We start from the raw sequence: 26,918 nt of genomic DNA on the forward strand, positions 1-26,918 counted from the left end.
GGCTGTTCACTTTGGAAGTTTTTTTTATGTAATTACTGCTCTATTTATTATATAATTTTTCATAGCAACATTAGTTGTATGTTGGGTCTCTAATGCGACCTCTTAATCATTCTTCCTTGAGGTTACCAGGTGACAATTGATTGTTTTGGTCTGTTGGGGCTGGTCGTTAGGTAAACAACTAAAAGATTCAAACAGTTGACAAGGCTAGTGAATCGGCGCTTAAGCAAGTCCTGCACAGCAATGGCCAGTCCATTGTGTGTAATAATAATTGAACAAATACGTAATTCAGTTTTGGGAGGCAATCTGGCCAAAATTCCCTGATGACACTGAGAGTACGATTGTATGAACGCTAACTTTTTAACCGTGGATTCGTCGTTGAAATAGTGGTTAACGATTTTGCTCATTTGAATATGCCGTTGTGTTGACGTTGTATATAAACCTACAAGTACCTAAAGTTAACCACTTATTAACCCATACTAACGTTCTATCTAGCGTTTGATTACAACGTTTTATTAAACGCTCCAACGCTCCTTGTCAACTTTACAGTCTCCCAGTATCTGCCAGTCCATTGTGTGTGTGTGTGTACTTCTCCTTCGACTACCGTTTACTTTACACTGAAAGATGACTTACACAGAGTATCATGTAGCCACAGGTAAACTCGAAAAAGTTAACCTACTTTTCTGCTATAATAAAGAGGCTGCTGGTGACGTAGGAGGGTGGCCGACAGCGCTTCCTACAAAAGTTAACTTTGAAATAAGGAGGCTACCGTGCCTTGAAAACTTTTTAGTAGTTAATAAGTATAGTCTCCCAATGCATCGGCACCATACATACACCATTAAAATGTTCGTCGCTATTTTCTGTGAATTAAACTTCATACAAGGTCCATTCTTTAAGTTAATATTTGTACAGTCAGGCCATGGAATTCTACCATATGAGTTTAATTAAAGATGTGTACAGTGTATTTATATTAAATATGTTATTGTGAGTAAGTAGTACTGATATATTATTATTATGTTAGTGCAATCAGATGAACTAAATTTCAGTGTTAACTGAACCTATTGTCAACAGTTTATAAATTATGTATACAGTGTCAGACACACGGACTCTTGTTACATATACGCACGCACGTACAATACGCCACCACACGAAAAGTCAGCACGGGAAGCGGGCAAGACATTGAATAATTAATAACAACTTTGCGCTAAATTATTAATTGTAACGTTGTTTTTTTGTCCAAATAAATAACAGTACTGTCTACCCGTAATATGTTGGCTGCAATATCTAACATTTCTTCTCTAGAGAGCAAACGTTAGAGAAAAAGAAAAAAGAAAAACAGTGTACACAGCTAGTATTTACAACACTGCATGAGGTGACCCATGTTAAGAGCTGTGTACAGGTATGGATGTGTTACAGGTGGACTGCTGCTGTCCCTGCCCGAGACCAACGCTTCGCCTCTCGCGAAGTTCTCCGCTGTTAGTCTCGGCGAGCCTAATGAAAAGACTGTGAATAAACCGAAGCTCTGCCGTCTCATGCCTCCGCTTTAGCATTCAACTGGAAAAAATGTCTGCCAGCAGTCGAGTAATACAAGCTCGTGGTACAGGTGAGTGGTCAGTAAATGGGGGAACAATTGTAAAAAGATCAAACTGTCACACTCTTTCTGTGGTAAAATGAGATTAAAAAAAGTAAAAAAGTAAAATTTAAGACAACACAAGATTGTAAATCCTTCACCTTCATGCACGTGTTATGTCACAGATTTGAGTACAATTATTTCACTTTGGGGACACATAAGGCTACAGGCCATCGGTACACACGAATTTTAAGGATTTTCAAAAAATTATATTATTATTTTTTCCGTTTTTTCCGTTTTCTTTGGGGGGGGGGGCGGGGTTTGAGGTTTTTTGCTTTGGGATGTTTTCGTTCTCTAATCTGATCAATCTTCTGTGAAGCCTTTCACTAAAACCTATTGATTTGCAAGAGAAATTATGTAGTCTAGCTATGTATAGTCTTATCGATAGACACCTAATCTTTACTATCATACATTGTACATACTTTACATTCACAGAAGTTTAAAATTGCGTCAATATAGTAATAATATTTTTATGTGTGTTTCTTTCGAACCACTCCCAGCCACTGCGAGATTTTGCGATGTGATCTGTTATTTCAAACGATGGAGCTGGTATCCAGCGTGCGAGGGGTATAGGTAAAGTTCACGTTTAAAACTTGGAAAAGTAAAGGGCTGATGTAGTGTAGTTATATTTTTAGTAAAGCAATGCACGAACTGAAACTCAACTGAAAGACAAAGTGCAACAGCTGCGCTAAGCAGCAACTTCAGTCGCTTCGTTTCTAAAGAGTGAAAAAAAAAATCAAATATAAAATGTATAATACGTTTTTCATATATTCATATAGGGCTACGTGTAAAAAACTATAACTTTTACTTATTCTGTTACCCTCGTAAATAAAGATTTAAAATTTGTAACAATAAGGTAAAACAGATTTTGTTCCACCCTGGCTTTCATTCTGTCAGACATTCTTAAAAACATATTGAAACATGTATAATCAAAACTCAAAAATGTTTACTCAGAACACTCAGAGGGCCTGTAGTACAAACTGTATAATACACAATAGTGAAATATGTAATAAATGCACAGCATATTTGAAGAACTATAATACACAGAGTGTAAATGAAGACAAAGTAAATAAATGTTCACAATGTACACAATAACAACTTTTATCTTAATTTTTTTTCAGCGAATTTGCTATGATGTTTGCAGTTAGATTATTCTTATAAATTTTGTTAGAACATCTGTCTTAGTGCTACCAAATATTTTTAACTTGAATGAGATTGGAATATTCCAGCAGAATTCGCTTAAACAATTTACATTCTGCTCTTTTCAAAAACTCCCATAAAAGTATAGCGTGGTATTCATACCCAATATCATTAAGATAGCATTTTTTTTACATAAACATAAATTTTACAGAATATAATGTTCTCAAATGTTCTTTACTTAATTTCATTGAAGATTCAATAGCATTAAATAATTTTTATTGCAGTTTTTTATGTTATCCACTTGTAATAACTTTTAGTGAATGAACATAGCATTGAAATAATAATAATTGTATATCAGCTCATTACGATTTCTATCATAAAAACAATTAGTGAAGCCATTGTCAAACGCTGTGTACATAGTAGTGGGTCTTCATGAAATAGTTGACAGAATTGTTCATATTAGTGAAAGAATAAGCAAAAAACATCATCAAAAAAAATTAGCTGCACCTAGACGGCAGACGGCAAAATAAATCAGCCACCGCCTCTGGCTGAACGACAATCCACATTATGTGTATTAACATACACTGAGTACAAGCACATCAAACACTGTCATGAGTTCTTCTGTCGAAGTGATTGTGAGTACAATGAGTAAAACCTAAGGAATTAATTACTCACGCTTAATTCATAAACATATACAATTAAATATATAACTGGAACATATTCCACAGTCCACTTCACACAAGAACAAGGAAAGCTGATATTTGAAAGAATTTCTAGTCTAAAAAGTTTTAATTGCAACAGTCCGACACACAGTTACTGCCCCTGGTGATGTTGCAGCTACAGTGAATGTAGTTGTCCGACTTGTTAATGAATAAAGTAGAATTTATTGTAAACTGCTTAGTTTATGTGGTTTGCTGTGTTTACACGTATTTACAGGCTGCAATAACAGCGCCACCTCACCTGACAGACACCTTTGGTAGTTGTTCCGCTGAAAACATCTCCTCTGACTGAATGTTGTTGGACTCTGAGACATGACTTTGACACCGGAACCCAGCAACTTGTTTCCGTTATCATTGTTTACTGATTGCTTCATCTGGTCTGTCCTGCTGCTTGAAGTCAGGATGTGTGTCAGTGTGTCAGTGTGTCAGTATGACCTGAGACACAGTCGTGTAGTCACATACTTCACTCTGATTTGTCATCTTTACTCCCATGCTGCTCATACTGCCACTAAACAACTCTCCAAATCTGTCTAGCTCATTCTCACTATCATTGTCTGTCTGTCTGTCTGTTTGTAAGTGTGTCTGTGCAGATTGTATTTTTTTTAAAGAATTTCCAAGGGGCAGTCCTGCGGTGCAACTGTTAGCACTTGATACAGTGAGACTTGGCTGCACTGGGTTCACATCTCGTCTCAGGCACGTTGTTCTTTCTCTGCGGGAGAGCGTATTGATTCCTTTAAACCGATGATGTTCTTCATCTCTCCTTTTAGACAATATATATATATGTTGTTTATCACTATTTATAGCATTTTACAAAATCATTATTATTCATAAATTCTCACTAAATATTGTCAACCACATGATAAACATTTCTGCATTATTATTTGACCCTTTTATTGCTAGTACCCTTGTTTATTTAACATGTTTCAATAATGTTACACTTTGTCTTGGATTTGCCTCATACAGACACGCAAACACAAAAGATAACGGTCCTGACTGCTTTGAATACTTAAATCCTTACAAAAGTATAACAGTTCTTTACTACTGCACATCCAGTCGAAGGGAGGTTAGTTATATTTTCTAGATCCGTTTCCATTTGCTATTCCCGTCATCATTGTTTTGTTTGTTTTGTTAGACGTCTGTGTCCTCTTCCTCTATACATCCACGTGGCAGCTGGTCAGGGCGATGCATCGCTCGTCACTTTGCCTGCTGCAGCCCGTAACTACACTTGCTACTTCGCCTCACTGCTTCTTTAAACGGGTGAAAGTCGTGAACATGTAAATAAATGTACACAAATCTGTCACTCAACGTGTGTATGACGTCACTTATCCGTCGCTTTGTCGTAATTGTAGACAATCACAAGTTGTGAAGAACACCGGGACATAGAGTGGAACCGGTCCCTATGATGATCCTCCACACAGACGATAACTTTTCTCTCCAGACCACAAACACAATATCCAGTCGTCACCCACACCACGTCACTGCGGGCCGTGGCCACGTCATCAATGTCATCGTCCTTCATCACCCGCACTGGGATACCCGCTTCCTTAAGTGCTTTCACTATACCCGAGTTGTTACCATTCTTAATCCAGTTCAACACCAGCACGTCTCTCCACTGTAGGCAGGGCGATGTTGTGGCTCCGGTGGTGGAGGTGACGGTCGTGGCTGTTGTCGTGACATTCTCTGTTAACATTCAAAGTCAGTTTCTATTATTAGTTACTTGTCAGAAATACAACGTACACACAGACAGACACACGGATATAAACACAGCGTAAAATGACAGACACACGGGGCAAACACAGTGTCTTGATGATGATGATGATGATGATGATGATGATGATGATGATGGATGATTGATGATGATGGATGATGGATGATGGATATGATGATGATGATGATGATGATGATGATGATGATGATGATGATGATGATGATGGCGGTGGTTTACCCACAAAGACAGTATATCCAGCTGGATACCACTTTCTTTGCCGTGGCATGCTTGATTAAGTGCACACGTCTTCACAAAATTTAAAAAAAGAGAAAAATCACCGAGACTAATGGAGGAGCTTACAACAGGGAGACACGAATTAGTGGGGTTCTCGTTTTCATTAGCTTTGACATTAATTCTTCTTGGTGATATTATCAATGTTTTATCTATTTGTATCATTTTATTTCCTAATTTTACTTTTCGAAATAACCAGTTTTTGGTTTTGGTTTTTTTTTTTCTTTTGTTTTAAGTAGAGAACATCGAAATGACTCCTCCCTTCAATAAAATGACTAGTTTAAAAAAAATACTTGCTAACTTTGTACAAGAAAAAAAATCACACCTTAAAAGACTAAGGATAAAAATATAGTATTATAGTGCATACAATATATCACTTTCCCCCTTTTCCTTCTGCATTTGTGACCCTCCTCTGTACTTTTTAGAAATTATTCTGGACGTGTTTTGGAACTCTTTGGAAAAGGAAAACAAATGACACTGACTGACGTCCCCCCACCCCTAATCCTCATCAAAATGAAAACAACACAGACTTTCACATATAAAAAAACTCCACAAATCTCTTTAGACAATTTTTTTCTCTTTATTATAAATATAAGCACTTCTCCCCGTGCTATAGCCTGTGTTGTTGACCCTTCGTTAAACCATGCAAACACGTATAGGAATTCTGTCAATTTCGTGTTTGCCGATGTGTTTAATCCTTTTGCTTATTAATTCTGCTTTTGTAAAACGTCTGCTGCATTTTTAAAAAGAATTAAAAATCGTATCTTCTGTCGTTCGATCCTTGTTTCGACCTTTACTAGTCGGGTTTTGAAAAGGAAAGGAAATCGACAGGGAATGACGCCCTGGCATTAATTCGCTATACGGTACATCGTCATCTAAGCCAGTGGTTCTCAAAGTGTGGTCCGCAGTGGTCCGCGGGCATAAGTCAGGTGGTCCGCGACTGACAGTCGTCACATGTCTGCAAAGTGATGTTTAAAGTGATGCATTCCTCGTATTAACATTTTAATTACAAATAACGAGGTCCGTAGTTCTATGTCAGCTTATTACTATACTACTTTTACAAAAGGATATTTAGTTTGGAATTAAAATGAAACAAATGCGGCAATTTAAATTTGAAATTCATAGTACAGACTGATTTTTAGGCCTTGGTGGTCCGCCATTTTTTTACTTAGGCCTTGGTGGTCCGCCATAGCTTTTACTTAAGTAAAGTGGTCAGCGGTCCGAACAACTTTGAGAAAGACTGATCTAAGCAACCTTTCCATACCAACAAATCCACAAAGCTTTGTGTGCACATTTTCCTATTTCATTATTTACAAAAATAATTTACCAAAAAGAAAAGATTTTCTCAATGCTATAGGCTGTGAGTTGACCCTTCGGTAATCGACAATAAGCAAATATATGTATGGTCGATTCGATCGTGTTTCCCTAATTTTCTTCCCTGTTCCTTCTGCTTTCGTAATACATCTGTTGATTTTATAAAAGGCATTTTAAAATCGTATTTACAGTCGTTCTATCTTGAATTCGGCCTTTTCCATCATCCTCTAAATATTGTAGTCATTCGTGATCCTATGCGGTTGAATAAGTATATCGCCGGCAACCGTTGCTCGTTGCGCGCAATGGACATCGGCTCAGCCCAGAACTGAGAACGAAAACTTTTAGGACTGAGTCAGGGTCGCATCGGGTGTGGTGGTGGTAGTCATGATGATGAAGATGATGATGATGATAGTGGTAGTGGAGATGCTGTGGCATCTTGATAGCGCACTTTACCGCTATGACCTTTGACATAAGCAGTCAGCAATGTCCATGTAGATTATCACACTCCACAACACAATCACAACTGTTACAGTTGAATAAAAATGTTCTAGAAAACTTAGACAATATGTGGAGAGATAAACCTCACAGACTCACAGATGACTAGTACACACAAACCCTGGCGCACATAAAAGGGAAAAGACGAAATGTGATGAAGAGCTGTCACCGTGTAGCCAGTTAGGTGAAGTGACATGTCACTCATATTCACAAGACTGTTTCTCACCTGTTTGTTATTTATCACACTGATAACTGTTTATCTGTCAACAGACGTTACACTACACAATACTCACACCTACCGGTAACACCAACACGGAGACTGTGTAGGAAGCTGGCCACGTCACGACCGCACGTCACACAGTCACGTAGATTGTCACCTGAGTGACCTTGACCTCGGTGATGCACTAGTTTGACTGGCGGGCCGTCTGTGTGGTCGGGCACACCTCGCTCTCTGTACGGCAGAACAAGACGGTCTCTAGTGATCAAGTCGTTCTGCTCGACTTCCCTGACGACGGCCGGAGGAGAGCGGAGGGGTCTGGTTAAACATTCCACTTGCCAGCCGGCGGGTGCGAATCTATGGAGACAACTTGCCGCCCAAAGATGGAGACGAGGAACTTGTGTCAGCAGCTTGTGTCACACAGTGTTGAAGTGTGGTGGCCTGTGACAGACATGAGTGTTACTATAGTTACCGTCACACACAGCTTCCTGATGGTCAAAGGTCGTGGAGCGCACAAACATCACAAGTTTTCAATTCCTGTCAAAGTATTTTATGAAGTATCAGGAACACAAATATCACTTTAAATCACAATAAACAACAACTTTGTGTCACGTGTTCAGAGTATGTCTGTGTTTGTGTGACTAGACAGTAAATGTTTAATACGTTGATGTCAAGGGGAGGCTAATTGTATGATAAGGTAACTGACACTTTACATAACAATGTGTGTGAATATCGGTGAATGCTGTGGTTGTGTGTGTGTAGATATTTATGTATACATTAGTGAGGGAGGCAAGAGCGAATATATGTCTGTTGTCTGAAGCAAAATGTGTAAATATACAGATAAATGTATCTTGTACAAATAAAAGTAATGAATTGACAAGCACTTCAGTTTGTTATTGAATAGAATTGTGTACAGATGTACAAAACTGATGTTTAAGGGACTCATCTGGTTCAACACGTACATGTACACGTACGAAAAAGATATCTCTCACTCTCTGTGTTTATGTCACCTATAGTAGAAAAAGGATGAACTGACTGCAAGATAAGTAGTAAATATAGTTGTCGTACATGTGTAACTTACAAAAGAAATTCTACCTGAAAATATATTAAACATGCAAAAACAAATCACAACTTTCTCATTTCATTTTACCAGCAGTCTTGTAGCAGATCCATCACACGATGTAATACTCACAGGCTCACTTCATCAGCGATGACGTACAACGACCCTCCTCTTGCTGCCTGTGACAAGTCGTTGACGGCCTTCTCCACGTCTTTATCAGTATACTTCTCAAGATCATACTCCAGGAGGTGAGGCTGACCGGGTGAGAGACCTGCTGACTGTTGTGTCTTTACTGTCTGCAGCAACAGGTGATACAGCATGATGCTCGCTGCACGACTCCCTCTCCAAGTACTCACAATGTAGACGGGGTGACCATCAAGCAGCCATTTTATGCCCATCATCAGCAGCACCACAGTTTTACCTGTACCGGGCGGTCCGGTGACATACACTCTGGGAGGCGCCGTGTGTAGCAGGTGAAGTTGCTCCGGGAAGAGTGTGATGACAGCAGTGTAGCACTGTCCTGTCCACCACACGGCCTGACCCAGGGTCTTGACACTCACACGTGGAGGACTTGTACATGGCACAGTCACTGTTGTCCCCGGACCACAGAATCTAGTACAGTGACATCAGTTGATGTGTGTTACAAAAACAATTTCTATTTTTTACAGTTAATAATAATAATTTTTCGCAAATAAAAATAAATGATTGCTATTAAAACTAAAGAATCACTTATGTTAACTGAAGAATTTTTCTAAAGCTTACTTCTTTAACGGACACAATGATCTGCTCAAAATTAAAAATTGAAGTACTTCAGCACAATGCAAAACAGCATAATAAAAAATTTGAAGGTAAAATATGTTTATAGTTTCACAAGTTTACAGCAGGCAGTTAGTGAGCTGGGAGGAAAATAATTACTCAGAAAAAAGAGAATTATAATACTGTGACAATGGCAAACAGTCGGACTTGGATTGCTTACATCTTTGTTTTTTTGGTTGAACATGAAAAACAACATCAATGGATGATTCAATTGCGCTGAAATATATATTCCGTGAACATGACTCCTAACACCTTTCCCACCATGCAAGTCCTGTGTCACACCTTCCTGTTCGTCTTCCTTTTACAATATCATGTTACTCTCAGTTCTTGTTCTTATTATTTGGTTTCTCTGCGTTTTCTGTATTTGTATTTATTAATCTTAAGTCAGTTTTTTAGTTCGTGGTGTATTTGTTTATTTTCCCGTCCTTCGTATGCTTTCCATGCCTCGTTCTTGTTCTAAAGAGCTAAGAGATTGCTCATTAGGAGTTTGAGTATGCGCTTTGCAAATTATGTATTTATTGTTGTTGTTATTATTATTATTATTGTTGTTGTTGTTATTATTATTATTATTATTATTATAATTATAATATCACAGTAGTAACTTTCTGTGTGTGGAGAGGGGTGTTTGCATGTTTTGTTTGTTTGAATGTGGGAAAATCTTAGATGAGAAAAACGTCCGGTCTAAGGTGGGTTACAACTGACTGGTGATAATGACATGTGTTCAATGTAAATGTAATACAGTCAAATCTCGCTACTATGCCACTTTTGCTCGGTCCCGGTAGGTGACATAGTAGCGAGGGTTCGTAAAAACTGCTTTATTTGTTCAAGTTACCCGTCAGTCCAAAGCTCTCAAGAATCGTCGGCTGGCGCATGTTCTGTCGGCGGATGTCGTACATCTCGTTGTCTAGTGGATGGCAGCTGGCATCACACCGGGCTTCCCGCTTCTCTGTTGTAACAATTTGTGGATGGTGCTCCAAGCGCCTGGGCTTCCTCCATTGGAACAATTTCCTCCTCGATCTCGTCCTCTTCGCTTTCCACCGGCTCCTCACTGCACACCATCTCCTCCGCAATCTCCTCCATCGTGAAAGACCCGCCAGTTGCGGGCGCTCGTCGGCTTTGAGAAAGTCAGACAGCTCGATCTCCTCGTTCTCGTGCATCTTTTCCTCGGCAGGTGGCATAGTAGCGAGAGTAGGTGGTGACATAGTAAATTTATTTTGCATTGGATTTTGTCGAGAGCGAGATGGCATAGTAGCGAGATTTGACTGCATAAGGTGTGTCACTGTGCTCAGAGTTGTGAGGCGCGTGCAGTCGTGACGTCAGTTAGTGTAGTTACAGCGCGTGTCGCCGACTTACCAGCGTGTCTGCATGTAAGGACTGTCGTATATACTGTGAATAAAGTTTTGTTGGAAATCTCTTCGACTGTAAAGACTCAGTTTCTTGAAAAGGTTGGCACAGCAGATTGAAGATTAACCGACATGCCGTTGACGACGACATCGGCGTTAGGGACTTGTGCTTCGTCGTCCATTAACATCAACATCACATTTCCAGATTTTCACTGTAACATCTGGTAACAGTTACTCTCACCTGTTCAAGATAAAAATCTTGCTTTTAAAATTTAGTCAGTTGACGATTTCTCTGACGATAACAGTGACGTGAGCACTGATGTCACATCTAACATCGTACACAACAGGCTTAGACTGTGACAGTGTTGTGACTACACATTATTGTAATATTTACCTGGCTACCAGTGTCTTGTACAACTGAGGTGTCATGTAAGTGCCAGCCCCAGCCACACGTCGCTGCCACCAGTGTCCGAGTTCCCTCAGCACGTGACTACTGACGTCACATGGGGTCTTGGGGTCAGACAACTGATCACAGCACAGACACAGACCTGGGATGTCGGCGGGATCACTTGCTCCCAGACACCGACACAGGTCCTGTTTAAAAAGTCCGCTGACTTTAAGAGAAATGAGCTAAATATGTCGATATAACTAACAGATAAAAATTACAATAACATGACATTTATTACACAGTTATTATAAAATATTTACTAAGCTGTAAAAGTAAAATAAACAGCGTAGTAGGCTAATGGCTAGTGTGTCACGTTTTCAAAACCATGCGAAATACTTGTAACTTGGCGAAAACTTGGAAAAACTTAAAAATCTGTTACGTCTAAACATCCACAGACTCTTTCAAACGATCAAAAGATTTCAAAGATGTCATTTAATTCTGATACAATGTTGGCATATTTATTTTTTTACTTTTTTAAAAACATGTTTGTAGACATAGTAATGAAAATAGACAGAAGAGAGATGAAACCTGAGTCAGCTGGGGGTCGCCGGAGATGGCCTGTTGAACTTCATCAGTCGTGAGGTTGGGGAAGGCGATGACCTTAGTGACGGGCAGACCAGGAGCGATGTCGGACACCAGGTGAGACAACATGGCCTCCGCCTTGTCCAGCTGTGACATGGCCTCCGTCAGCTTCTTTCTGATGTTTTTGTCTTTATCGTCCTTCGACATATTCAGTGCCTGTGTGTTGTCACCAAAGGCCTTCACCTCGCACGTGACTAAACCGAAATATCGGTGAATGAGAAGCACATCAAAGTCGCCCTGTTTCCAGTTTCGTGGCAGAGAAGATGGGAGGTTGGCCGGTAGGGGGAGCTGTGCAGCTGCAGCAGTGTAACAAGGTTCCCCCAGGTAGTCGCCGAACTGAAGCTGAGTCAGTCCAACCATGACTTCTTTGTTGTCTTCACACAGTTTCTGTAGACAGTAGAGCACCCGTTGCATGGCTGCATCGTCTCTGAGGTCACTGTCCTGAACGCGAGGTGGCTGAGGAATGGAAGCAGCAGCTGATGGAATCATCGCCGTCTGAGCTGAATGACCTGACTGACCTGACTGTAGGACCAGAACCTCCTGACCAGCTACCGACTGTCTAGTCATGGGCACGCGGTTGACGTAGACAGGAGGCAGGAAGTAGGCGCGAGAGTCGAGATCAGGGAACGCGGCCTCCACCCACTGTAGCCAGAATGTCTGGGCCTGGTCTGGTAATGGTTCCTGTGTCAACACCAGTCTGGTCACTTAAATAATAACTGAATATTAAATCAGTTGAGTATTTCTGTTGAAAGTTTACTTGTATTGGCTACTGCTATTTAATACATGAGATGGCCAGTTGTATAATTCTGTAATCTAGTAAGATATTTTTCTGATCTCTTGCGTTGTCGTCTATTACACAGCGGTGTAATATACATTGGTTTGTCAACAAACAAACCTTTGAACCAGTCTTCTGGTTGATGAGCTTGACAGCCTCCTCGATCTGAGAAGGAAGGCTGTGGATGACAAGAATCTTCATACCTGGTACAGGTAAGGGGTTGGGGTGAATCTCTACATCAGCGCCTGTATTTTTCTTTACCTCATCCAGGGGGCGTGTGTTCACTTAAAATGAAAAAAGACTTTTTCATGAGAGACTGTCAATGTGCATACACATTTCTCTTAATTATAACAGACAAATTCTTTTCAACTGATCATGTATCGTTAGGACAAGCTGTAATGGCTGATTGCGCTACTGGTGTGTTTAATCTTCACATCGAACACAGATCATCATTACTGTACTCGTGATCATAAAGCTGCTCATTATGATTATCATTTCTCTGTCGGTTGTCCGCTATTTTCATGATTTTGACATAAGAATGCTATCTCATTTAATTTTTTTTTCTGTCTACTGTCTACTTTTGATCTTACTTTCATCTACTCTCTTTTTTTACAAAATACAACCTACCTGTATCTGTAAGTAGTGCCGCCTGTTCATCAGTCACAGCGTGTAGGTAAACTTTGACCCGGCCACCGCCACTACAACTCTGTCTACCACCTCGTCTTTTAGGTCGCTGTCCCTGTGACAGTTGTTACAGTGAGAGGACAACATCGTGAGACTGAACACCGGGTACATCACTGAGATGATCATGTACAGGATGACATTCAATATCTACACCAGCATTATACTAGTTAAAGGTGTTTTCACACAACAAAAGTAGGATGATAAAAATAGTTGAAGTTCTCTAAGCGTGCAGGGAAGGAGAGTGGCTCACCCGAGCAGACGACGGATGACCAGACATTGTTGACAGTGGTCTCCCCTGTACAGGACCAAGTTTGAAGGAGGCAGCGTCTGCACCACGTGATCTCCACTCTTGGTGAGAAACCAGCAAAATGTCATGTGTATGAGGTCGTAGGGTAGTATAGTGTCAGTGGCATAATATCAGTGATACAATGTCAGTGGCATAATATCACTACCTTCTTATCAGTGTTGTAATGTCAGTAAACTAACAAAACAGTTTCTTTAAGCTCTATTGTCAAGTAGGTGTTGGCAGCTCGTTTTGTTATTTACGGGAACATAGCCCATACCCTAACTAACCTCAGCGGCCATTTTGTAAGACTAGCAAGAATGCTAAACGATAATTGTTTGTGTCCTCGGTTCTCCTTCCGTTTCAATTTCTTCCGACTTCTTCCTTTACCCAAGTGTTTATTTAGCCTATATAAAAAACCTAAAAGTATTAAACTACTTTTTACTAGATGATCAGAGCTGAGAGTGAGGATGGCCTTACAAATCGCATGGACACATCACATTCGAACTATAATGTACACTATGACAAATTCCTCTCTCACTGTCCTGCCTTCCCCAACCCTGTATAAAGCCATGTCGCTATTCCCAGCAGCTGGTTGACTAGGGAAAGTTTGCTGCGCCACACGGGTATTGAACACATGAGCCTCTCAGATCAGCACTCTAAGCACTGTTTCCCCAGGTAGTAGAGAGAATGACTGATTACTCCTAGTTTATTTCAGGATTGTGATACACCCAATATGTCGCTCAGTTGACTCAGTATTGCTCCTTACTCGTGATGACCTCAAACACACTCACAGCCTACGTGTCTCCCTCCTCAGGCCATGATGGGGATGTTATCGCTGTATTGAAGTCTTTATCACATCAACGACAGAAGGAAATAAGTACTCACCTGTCCTGAAGTAAATCTTTCTCTCACTTTTGCAGTGGACTAACTGAGTTATTTCTCTTGCTGTGGTCACGACGAGGCAAGATGGCGGAGTTAAGAGCTGTATATTCAATGTCGAACTACTTTATCGGAGTTTCCCGAATCGCGTAATAATAGTTCAGCTTTGATATCATCATTTTCTATATGTAGTGGGCTGGAGTGTACAGAAGTGTATTGTTATATTTAAACCGAATTTTAAACTTAATGAATAAGTATTATAGATCAACATCCGGGTGTGTTCGATATTCTAATGAGTGTGACCGTTGGGGCAGGATATGGTCTTTGCTGGTTTCCTCGAGGCTTAGGCCCCAGTGAGTAGATTGAAACACTTCATGACTCATCTGAAATTTAGGAAGTGTTGAAGTAGCTTACGAAATATCTCACACTGAGTGGATAAGATTTAACTGCTGTTTCACTATTGACTTAAATTATCGCTTGATCGACGAAGAAAAATTTTTATAGGTTTTATCTTATCTTTATTTGCTTTCACCGAGACTTGGGTGAAGGAGTCGGACAGTGACAATGATTTGTATGTCAGCGGGTTTGGCCATCCCATTGCCATGGACAGATGTCCTACTGTCGCCAACAAATCCACCGGAGAAGGCGAGTGTTTTATATAAACGAACGGTACTGCAACACCGTTGTGGTCAGGGAACGACAGTGTACCCCGATGTTAAATTCCTGTTCATTTCCCTCCGTCCTTACTACGTCTCCAGGGAATTCCCTCAGCTGTTTACACACTTGTGTATACATCCTTGTGCCAAAGTCCGCCGACCTGACACACAAACTATAGATGTCCTTTGTCAGGACGACCCTAAGTTTATCCTTTGTAAACTTACCGGGATACTTACAACTTATGAGCAATATATATCCTGCTACACTGCACACAGGAATTGTATTCGCGACCTTTGTGACAGCTCTGTACCCGGTTCACTCACGAGCTCTAAATATGTGACAATGATACCCCGAATATTACAGCTTCCTGCTTGTCAGTCAGCTCAGTGCATTTGTACAAACGAGCAACACAACACATATAAAAGCCCCGGTTACAAATGACAGAAAGAAATTGGGGGAGAAGAAGGAAAGGATGGCCACTTGTTACTGTAGTTACTGTTGAATGTGAAGTTCAATATTAAGTACTTGTGTTATCATTGTTTATTGATTTGAAGGGATGATGCATCGTATGTCTCTTCCTCACCCTTGATGTTATATTGTGGAAAATGTTTCAGCAACCAAATGACATCCATAATCAACATGTAAACCTCGCTCAACCCACTCGTCCACTTTTTCCAACAAAAAGGACCGGCCAACGGTTAACACATTTAATGTTTTAAGAAAAATAAATGATGGAATGCGAAAGAAACAAGAAAAATAGCTCTACCGCCAACTGTCTACCGTCGGTAGAAAGGTAATAATTCTCTCGACTCTGCTCTTCAGATAGTCTGATGCCAGCAGTCCGATGATTCAGTGTCCACACACACATACACACTGTCGGTACCCAAGTTCGCCGAACAGACGATAGTAGAGTTATATATCCACTTCGGGGAATCGTCGTCACGGATGTCACGGGTGTCCCCTCGAACTGTTGACCACCGATTTATATTCAAGACAGCACTACCCTATGTCTGGAGTGATATTAGCGTCCGCTTTTCACATGCCGCTAATACAGTGAAAGGTCTGTCCACATACACAGATTTCCACTGAAGGCCTCTCAAATCTCAGTGAATGTCCGTCGACTCCGTGACTCTCTATTCACCTCCATGTCTCAGCGCAGAATCTTTCCCCGCGTCCGTTACACGCGTGAAGTCAATGCGTCAGAGGTCTTCCTCCTCAGGTAGCTCAACACTGAATGTCCAAACGGTCAAAACAATAACACCTTCGGTAGAGAAGGGGTAGATTCAGCACTACCCTTCGGTAGATACGATGATAGCAACCATTTTTAATGTGCTGCTAATACAGTGGAAGGTCTGTCCTCATACACAGGTTTCCACTGCATGATTTTCAGAAATAAATCCAGTGCAGCAAAAAGCTGGATAATTCAAGATGATTTTCGACGAAGAGTCAGCCATGACTCAGCCTCCTGGTCGCGTGTGAACATAGACAGCCACAGCTGAAGGCTGGGCCCAGCTGCACGCAGCTTCCTTTTCCTACTGAGCTGGGTGACTTACTGATAACTACGACATTTTTACCTTCACTTTATCCTAGGGTTTTACTTACTTTAAGGTATTATGCCTATGCTTGGTTTTTTTTGTAAGGACTTAGGGTTACCTTAAACCTGCTTATGTGAGCTTAGCATGTGGGTGGCTTGTCACCATTGTCACTACTGACGATAGTATGGTGTGCCATATGTCTTTGGGTGGGTTGAACAGTTGGTAATTGTTAAGGCCAACCTGTGTTTATTTAAGAGCTGACTTAATTCATCTCTTTCTTCTTTGTTTTCATGTAATTCCAAAAGCACATGCGGGTCGCTGAGCCTGTCTCCACATGTGCATGGAAGGGGGTCCTTTCTATATTTAGTTTCGTCTGCTAAAAGCTCGCAACAACAAGGGCAGGAACTGCGAGGAGCACACAACACTGGTGGTTACTTGGTTGCATCTAATTCTTATCTTCTGTGGCAATTTTTCGATCGAGGTAATTTTTTGAGCAGCTTATATACATTAAATATCAAACATCTAAACAAATATTTCTTAGTTCAGCTGCATATTGGAGAATAAACCTACCAGGCGATACGAGCCTCTCATGCACTTCCATGTAATTTGTATTCTATTTGTTGAGCGTGAAAATAAATTGCATCTGTATCTACAAAAGGATTGGTCTTAGTGAAAGGATAAAGGACAACTTGTTTATTAATTCTGACAATCAATACGGCTATGTTTTCCTCCTGGTGTACTTATTAAAACTACATAAATTTAAGTTACATTACATTACATCACATTACAGTGATGTCCCCTGGCCCAACTGGCTCAAAATCAAATTCTTTGTTGTAAATAAATATTAAAATGCTTTTGTTTGCTTGTATGTGTACATGACAAATTGCAATGAACATTTTTTGCTCAGGCAGTTGTGACAAATTCTTTGTTGTAAATAAATGTTAAAACCATGTATATCTTCTTGTATATAATAAATTGTTGAATCATGTCTATTTTTTTTTTGTTTTTTCTGCTGGTATTTACCAAGGGCTTTGAAGGGCTAAGAGGTGTTTTAAGGTTGGGGCTTTGAAGGGCTGAGGGACTATGAAGGGCTAAGAGATGTTTTAAGGGTGGGGCTTTGGAGGGCTGAGGGAGCCGATGCTTCCATCCCCCGCGGTGCTGGGAGTGTAACTTCCCTTAACGGCAACATTTCTCAGCCCGAAAAGGGCCCTTTCAGGGCCGATGAACTCTTGCAGCTGGGTTGTCTCCACTTTTTCCCTGTCTTTGTTATGGTCCTGGGTTGGGTCTAAGTACAGCACCACGGCTCACCTTTCATTTCTAAGCAGTTCCGGAAAATTGAGGAACGCGCTGCTCTGCTACCGCCTCCACCATTATTCTTGTCATGTCCTGCAGACGACAGAAGGGAAAAAGAATCCGTAAACACGAAATTTTGTGCTAAAGCATGCGCTCTTCATACTGCTACTATTTTTTTCTTTGCTCCCTCCGAATTGAACAGGGTTTACTTTGCTAGAAAATTTCGTATTTCAAAAAAGTTTTTATTTTATTGTTGTTTCTTAAGGGACATTTGTGTTTTTTTGTGGTTTGTTTGTTTTTTGTTGATGATGAGATTGATTGATGATGATGATGATGATGATGATGATGATGATGATGATGATGATATGATGATGATGATGATGATGATGGGGCACTTTACCGTTGTGAGCTTTGAAACAAAAAAAAAACAACGATGTTTCGCACAGCAACATTTTAGGTCTCACACAGTCAACAGGAGGTGAACAAAGATTCACCTGAATACTTCAGTTGTAGGTAACACAGGTAAGTATCCAGACACAAGCCATCGTGACAGCAGCTGACTGTCTAGTCATGGGCACGCGGTTGACGTAGACAGGAGGCAGGAAGTAGGCGCGAGAGTCGAGATGAGGGAACGCGGCCTCAACCCACTGTAGCCAGAATGTCTGGGCCTGGTCTGGTAATGCTTCCTGTGTCAACACCAGTCTGGTCACTTAAATAATAACTGCCTAATAAGTATTTCTGTTGAAACTTTACCTGTGTTTGCTTCTGATATTTAATACTGGAAATTCCCCGTTGTAAAGTATTTTTTATCTCCTGCATTATCGTCAGTAATACAGTAATACACATTTGTTCGTCAACAAACAAACCTTTGAACCAGTCTTCTGCTGATGTGCCTGACTGCCGCCTCGATCTGAGATGGAATACTGCGGATGATGTGAATCTTCATACCTGGTACAGGTGAGGGTTTGGGGTCAAACTCTACATCAGCGCCTGTATTTTGTTTTACCTCATCCAGGGGGCGTGTGTTCACTTTAAATAATAAAAAAAAAATTTTTTTAATAGTGACTGTCAATGTGCATACACATTTCTCTTAATTATAACAGACAAATTCTTTTCAACTGATCATGTATCGTTAGGAGAAGCTGTAAAGGCTGACTGAGCTACTCGAATGTTGTTTTTTTCTAAATCTTCACATCGAGCACAGATCGTCATTACTGTACTCGTGATCATAAAACAGCTCATTATAATTATCATTTCTCTGTCGGTTGTCCGCTATTTTCATGATGTTGACATAAGAATGCTATCTCATAATTGTTTGTGTCTACTTTTTATCTTACATTCATCTACTGTCAGTTTTTAAAAATAGGCCATAATAAAATTACCACCTACCTGTATCTGTAAGTAGTGCCGCCTGTTCATCAGTCACAGCGTGTAGGTAAACTTTGACCCGGCCACCGCCTCCACAACTCTGTCTACCACCTCCTCCTGTAGGTCGCTGTCCCTGTGACAGTTGTTACAGTGAGAGGACAACATCGTGAGACTGAACACCGGGTACATCACTGAGATGATCATGTACAGGATGACATTCAATATCTACACCAGCATTATACTAGTTAAAGGTGTTTTCACACAACAAAAGTAGGATGATAAAAATAGTTGAAGTACTCTAAGCGTGCAGGGAAGGAGAGTGGCTCACCTGAGCAGACGACGGATGACCAGACATTGTTGACAGTGGTCTCCCCTGTACAGGACCAAGTTTGAAGGAGGCAGCGTCTGCACCACGTGATCTCCACTCTTGGTGAGAAACCAGCAAAATGTCATGTGTATACGGTCATAGGGCAGTAAAGTGTCAGTGGCACTATGTCAGTGGCATAGTATCAGTGACACAATGTCAGTGGCATAGTAGCAGTGACATAATGTTATTTGCTGTCAGATAATAGGAATATTTTACTGTCAAATCAAAAGTAAAAAATATATTTCTTTTTTTGACAATTAAACAACAATCATTTAATGTAATGTGTTGTATTGGTGAGCTGCTTATTGCTCTTTTGTTATTTCATTCTCTTTATGCATGTAAACATCTTGTCCATTAAACTGTTATTGCACTCAAGTATTAGACAATAAAGGTACAGGAGTAAACGGGTCAAGCTTCCCGTCCTTCAACTAGACATAGTGTACCACATACATGCGCATTTTTCAAAGATATTTTATCAATTAATTCTAGAAAAGACCGCCTTTGTCACATATAGTAACATGGTTTACAAAATATGTAAAAACATGTAAATATGTTTTAACTCTGAAATTTGTGCAATCAATAATCCATCAAATTAGTTGGAAACTGTACACCACTAACCTGAAGGACAACATTAAATTCTTTCTTGTGATATGACATTGATCATACAGTGTCTGTGTCTGTCTGTCTGCCTGCCTTTCTGTCTGTCTTTGACACTCACCTCAGTGTGTAAAGTATCAGAGCATGGTGACAGGCAACGTAATGCTGACGGTGGAGAGAAATGACATGATTCTGTGGTAGAAAACAGCGCACGACTGTCAATACAATAGAAGACTATGGAAAACGAGGACTGCGAGGACTGAGTCACGTGATGTGAGAGCGGCAGACGACTTTAGCCTCAGCCAGCATCGCACATCGTCACCACTGCAGCTCTCGTCAGGATGCTGACATCGCCTGGTTGTGTCCCACTCGGATGTAGGGTCAAACTACTTCCTGCTCTCTAAACTTGTACAATGTCGCCTTTGTATCGTGTGAGACATGACCAGCTTCACTAGGACTCCATACTACAACAATAGCAATTAGTAATACTATATTAATAATAAATCATACCCGCTCCACTACACAGACCCGAATACAGGATTCACACTCGCATGTGATGTACGTTGGTTCGCACACAAAAGCGTGAAGAAGTAAACCGCCGAAGAAAGAAAAAGAACATTTCCATTAGTCCTGCATACAAGTACACAGAATTTTCTTCCTGATGAAAGTTGATAAGATTCGCTCTAGAGGACATGTCTGTCATCACGTAGACCTACAAACCCCTTTGTAAACTTTTCTGTCTGCCACACAGAGTGGGAAGGTAACTCTGGGCTGTCCCAGTAACTTTGAAGCTGATGTACACAGCAAACGTCTCTCGTCCTACAATTATACATTCTTGTAAACACAGATGAACCAGGGAAACACACTCTTTGTACAAGTAAAACTGAAATATCTGTGGAACTGAGAGTGATGTCACTTTACGCCACAGAAGGAAGCGCCACTGAGTCTCACGACAGTCCGAGCGTTGGTATCCCAGTGACGTCACGTGTCTGTCTGAGTGTTGGTGTACCCCGGGTCTTCTGACATACCCTTAATGTTGTCAACCTTCTCATTGACATTACTGACAATATGTTCTTAAAGACTGTCATCGCACCATGCATAAATTGAGAGAACATCCGGAAACAGACCGCTTCACGTATCTGGGGAACATTGTCCACAAGGACGGTGGAGCGGATGATGACATCAAAATGACGAGAAGAATACAGGGACTGTGATGTACACGGACTATTCTTAGCTGTGTCGCCGAGTCTTCAAACATTGTGTGTAGACGACCACGTCGACATACAGAGAGAAAGATAAAGTTGAACAGTAACTGATTGTGTTCTCTAGTTACTGTCGCTTAATATCCTGTTTCTATATAAGTTACAGGCATTAGTGAGGACGAGTGGTTACCAGCCAGTAATCACGTGACTGTTACGCTAGTGTCTGTGAAGATGTTTGTCCGGTTGTAGTTTCCTGACCACTCGTCATGTAGACAAAGTGTCGTTGTGTAACACAAGTCTGTAGGTGAGGGCACGTGCAGCGTTCACACAACGTCCCTGTTGTGGTCATCACTTGTCTCTCCACACTCCAGAGCAGGGGTGGGCAATAAATTTTCCCAAGGGGCCGCATGAGAAATTGGGATGGTTTTAGAGGGCCGGACTAATATGGTTAACTCAGTTGTAACTAATACTGTATATATATATATATTACATATACCTTGCCCAGGTCTTCTCTAGACGATTCCTGCAGTTGTCTTCCTGGCTTCTTGTAGAATCAGTAACTGGTGACACAGTTTATTGACCAAAGAAACCTTTTTGTAAACCAGACATTAAACTGCGAGACCTGCTCCCTACCGTGACACCCACGAGCTCTGATGAAGAGTATGAGTTGCAGTTGACATCTTTTGATATTGTACATTGTGTACACGCCACTAACAGTTATGATGATGTAGAATGTTTACATATCGTCAACGGTTCAGTTGGGGAGTTGAGTAGTAGATAATATAAAGTATCACATACACATCATTGCTGGGGACAAAACGTTACACACAGTACTCTCATCACAGTACACTCATTACACACATTACTCACATCACAGTACACTCATTACACACATTACTCACATCACACGCTTTACATACGGTACTCAAAAAAAAAACAGCGGCAATAACTACACACGGATGTGACACAATGAAGTGACCTTATCACTACTCAACGAGATGGCAGATGACTCCTTGATTAATTTGGGCATTTAAGTCACTTCTTCTGTGAGCTCTTGTCTTTTATTCGCTCGTCTCTATCATCCAGAGATGTCACAGACTGAGTATCAAAGCCTTCATGTTCCATGTACTAAGCTGGATGCAAGTGGTCCAGTCGCTGACAAGGCTGCTAGAGCTCGTGCTACAGTTTGATGTTGATGTACATGTAGAAGACAAATAATTTTGTTTGTCTTAGTCTAAAGGAATAAATCACATGTTGAATTCCAAGTTATTTCATCTCTAGACAAGACAATTTGAAATAATTCACACTTAAAGTATTGGCAGTAAATAAATATATCTGACAATAAATATTATGTAACAATAAATTACTAGAACAAGCATATAATTTTAATTACGCTTAATGTTTTTAATAAATGTTTTTACTAAGCGCTTGAATACTGCTTTTCAATCAGAAAAGCAGACAAGTGAAAGAAAAGTGTTTCATTCTCTAGAAGAACAGAAGTAAAGCCCGCTGTCTACGAGGCTGTCTTTGATGCAGGGATGGACAGAATGTGAGATGAGGAGTGGGGATTGTCAGCAGGAGTGTGGACAGACAAACGTCAGGAAAATAGAGAGGGTGAGCCAGTAAGTATTTCAAGGCAGAGAGCTGAGAGTTTATAGTAACTTTTTGTTTGGTTTGGTTTGGTTGCCAGTGAACAGACGTGTTCAGCCATGGAGACGCATCGAGGAACGGCCACCCACCTGTGAATTCATCTTTCTCATAACATTGTTATGTAGGGACTTATACTCGAGCCTTCCGATTGGCCCCTTGTTCGTCTGACTTAATTTGCAACTCATGTGGCTTTACACACACACACAGAGACTGAAATGTAGAGTATAATTCATTAGTCATCGGCGAAAGTAGTGTTGTGCCCGAATGTATACTTTATTATTTTGATTTATATGCGGGGTACAGGTGAGGGGCTGGGGTAAAAATCAGCGTCAACGCCTGACTTCTTCACTTCACTAGGAATGATGTTCGCTATTGAATTTTGCTTTATACTGACATTTTTATATATTCTCAATCATCAATTGCTTTTTTGTTATTAATACACGACAAGCTGTAAATATCCCACGTCGCTAATGGTAATGTTGTAGTAAATTATTTTAAAATCGTGACAACAATAAATTTCACCAATGAAAACTGCTCGACATCGATGGTGCCAAACAGCGAAATTCATGTGTACACCATGGCTAAACGAACGAGAGATTTGTCAACTGGAGAGACAGCGAAATATTAGTCTTAATCGACGAGGTGACCAGGGAGAAGAAGAGACTTTTCCAACTAAAGAAAAATGATGAAATAATAAAGGAATGGATGAATGATCTTGCACGATTTATTTCGAGATCGTCAAAAACGTCCACCAACGGGCGAGGGACCACCGGAAACATCAGAGTGATGGATGGAGAAAGTGATAAATATTTTAGAAGATGATTGCGGAGAACTGATGGACGGCATAAACATTGAAGGTTTTGGTAGAAGTGTATGCGAGTTTATTATTTTCATGCATAACATACAACAATGAGCTGAACTTTGAGAGGATGATGTTTTTCAATGAGAATTTTTTAAAAGATACTTTACATGACATAAAAATTCCTGGCGGTAATTCTGAACAAAACGTGAAATAAAAGAAAAAACAGCCAAGGTTTTTGTACTTTAGAGAGGGCAGCTACATTCCATGGCTGGCTTAAAAATTATAAATTGTTTGTTGTTTAACTTCACGTGGGATTTGTTTACAGAGTTGCCTTGCCGTGGTGTCACCTTAGTTGCTGGCTGGTCGTAAAGCAACATGCTCACCCCGCAATGACTGGACTTGTGGTTTGTAAAGGAACATTTGCAGTTTGGATTACAGTTTTTTTAAAAATAATTTGTGCATGCTGGAGCAGATTCTTGCTAGTTATCATTCATATTATCTGTCATTTTGTAGACAACAAGTTTGCCTGTTAAATTACATGAATCCAAGTCTTTATCGCCTATTTGATGCCAAAACTATTTTGACTGCCTCTATATGATGTGTAGGTAAACCACTTGCTGCGTGTGACCACTAAGAGCCATTCACCACACATGTGTCACTGGGACATTGTAATAAGTTTGTGTGTTAGACCACGCCTCACCACCACTGTTTTATCTATAAATATTATCAAATTAAAAATTTTTATTATATTTGCAAGGTAAAAATTCATTGTCAGCAATCACTTGATCATCCCAAACTTCTAAATAAAGTTTAAATCTGTAGGGCTTACATGGAGCTCTCCAGTCTTAAAGACCCACAGACACACATGCACGTGCTCAGTAATGAGATCACCTTGTGGCTTGTGATCAAGGGAGAGCTAAGACTACAGAAAAAAAGCGTGGAGTGGACTGTGTTTATACAAACAAACAAACAGAGAGAGAGACTCGAACGGCTCTGTATTCCATGTCTTTACGATAGTTTCGTTTCATGGGCTGAAAAAGGGGAGATAACTTTAGTTTCCTAAAAGCATTTGCTTTTCTCCCCTAGTTTATTTTAGAAATTATCATACAAAATCAAGTGATGGTGTAGTGTTGACTGAATAATATGTAGAGACAGGTGATGGTGTAGTGTTAGTTCAATAAGCTACGCTCCGACACACACCTACATCTGCTACATTACAACAACCACAACAACAAAAGTCCAGCAGGTAAACACTCAAACGGTTTAATGTTGACATGTTACTTCAAACAAACACTTATTTTAAGGATGTTGATTGATTTTTGGCGGTAAACAATGTTGATTCGAGATTTTCAAGCCGACATTTTAGATATAACAGTTTACTGGTTAGTCTTGTGGTAACAGGAGGTCATCAACTTCATCCTCTAACCCTGACCTTAAGGTTAAGTAAACAACACCAAGTGTGTTTGCCGTATGATGTTGAGGTTAACACTAGTTGCTGTGTAAACAAGACCGAGTCTGTAGCAAGTTGATGATGACACTAGTTATGTAAACAATACCCAGGGTCTACGGTAGTATTGTTGACGCTAGTTGTTATACAAACAAGCCCCACTGTATGATGTTGATGTTTACACTAGTTGATGTGTAAGGAGACCGAGACACCGACTGCACTTCCTGTTGTGAGTAAACGTAAATAAATGTGTCATACACAGCACGTGTAAATAAATGTGTTATACACAACACGTGTAAATAAATGTGTCATACACAACTCAAGACAATCACAAGTTGTGACGTACACCGGGACATGGAGTGCAACCGCTCTGTAGCATAATCCTCTAGACACACGACGACTTTTCTCTCCAGACCAGAAACACGACGTCCAGTCGTCACCCACACCACGTCACTGCGGGCCGTAGCCACGTCATCAATGTCATCGTCTTTCATCCCCCGCACTGGGATACCCGCTTTTTTAAGTCCCTCCACCATACCCAAGTCGTCACTCATATATAACCAGTACAACACCAGCACGTCTCTCCACTGTAGGCAGGGCGGTGTTGTTGTGCCACTAGTGGTAGAGGTGACTGTCGTTGCTGTTGTCGTGACATTCTCTGTTAACATTTAAAGTAAGTTTCTATTATTAGTTATTTATCCAAGATACAGAGTACACACTGACAGACACGTGGATATAACAACTGCGTAAAATGACAGACACACGAGGCAAACACAGTGAGCGTAATGATGATGATGATGATGATGATGATATGATGATGGTGATACTATAATAATAACATCTTGATAGCGCACTTTACCGCTATGAGCTTTGACATAAGCAGTCAGCAATGTCCATGTAGATTATCAGATTCCACAACACAATCACACTGTAGGTAAACTCAACATGTTGTACACAAAGTAAACAACAAAAACAACGGCGTTACACACAGCAACATTTCAGGTCTCACACAGTCAAGATGAGGTCAACAAAGATTCACTGAATACTTCAGTTGTAGGTAACACAGGTAAGTATCCAGACACAAGCCATCGTGACAGCAGCCTCAAACACACGTGGAGCAGACGACACACAACCACCAATCCCTGATGTCACACTCATCGTCAGTCACATCGTTGAGATGAAGAGGACACAAACATCTACTCTACACACAGTGCAGCCATAGGACACAGGTCCGCACATCACAAACTAGAAAACTGAGTGGTCAGCAGTGCCAAACACGTTAGAAGTGTCAGTGAAGTAGACACAAGTAATACAAATGATGAACAGCTCTCACATAGGGCAAGATGGCGCAGATGTTACAGTTGAATAAAAATGTTCTAGAAAACTGAGACAAGTTGTGAAGACAGAAACATGATGTCACAGACTCACAGATGACTAGTACACACAAACCCTGGAGCAAATATAAGGGAAAAGACGAAATGTGATGAAGAGCTGTCACCCTGTAACCAGTTAGGTGAAGTGACATGTCACTCACATTCACAAGACTGTTTCTCACCTGTTTGTTATTTATAACACTGATAACTGTTTATCTGTCAACACACGTTACACTACACAAA

General features: G+C 40.5%; 1 long non-coding RNA gene across 1 annotated transcript; it reads right to left on the bottom strand.

The window, feature by feature from the left end:
• Positions 1-12,791: 12,791 nt before the first annotated feature.
• Positions 12,792-14,785, bottom strand: LOC112575615. The gene is made up of 4 exons (XR_003101677.1): positions 14,391-14,785; positions 13,470-13,567; positions 13,163-13,274; positions 12,792-12,819 (listed from the first exon to the last, which is right to left on the bottom strand). It is a non-coding gene; the product is annotated as an uncharacterized LOC112575615 (long non-coding RNA).
• Positions 14,786-26,918: the final 12,133 nt, after the last annotated feature.

This window comes from Pomacea canaliculata, linkage group LG11, assembly GCF_003073045.1.
Source record: "Pomacea canaliculata isolate SZHN2017 linkage group LG11, ASM307304v1, whole genome shotgun sequence".
NCBI classification, from domain to species: Eukaryota; Metazoa; Mollusca; class Gastropoda; order Architaenioglossa; family Ampullariidae; genus Pomacea; species Pomacea canaliculata.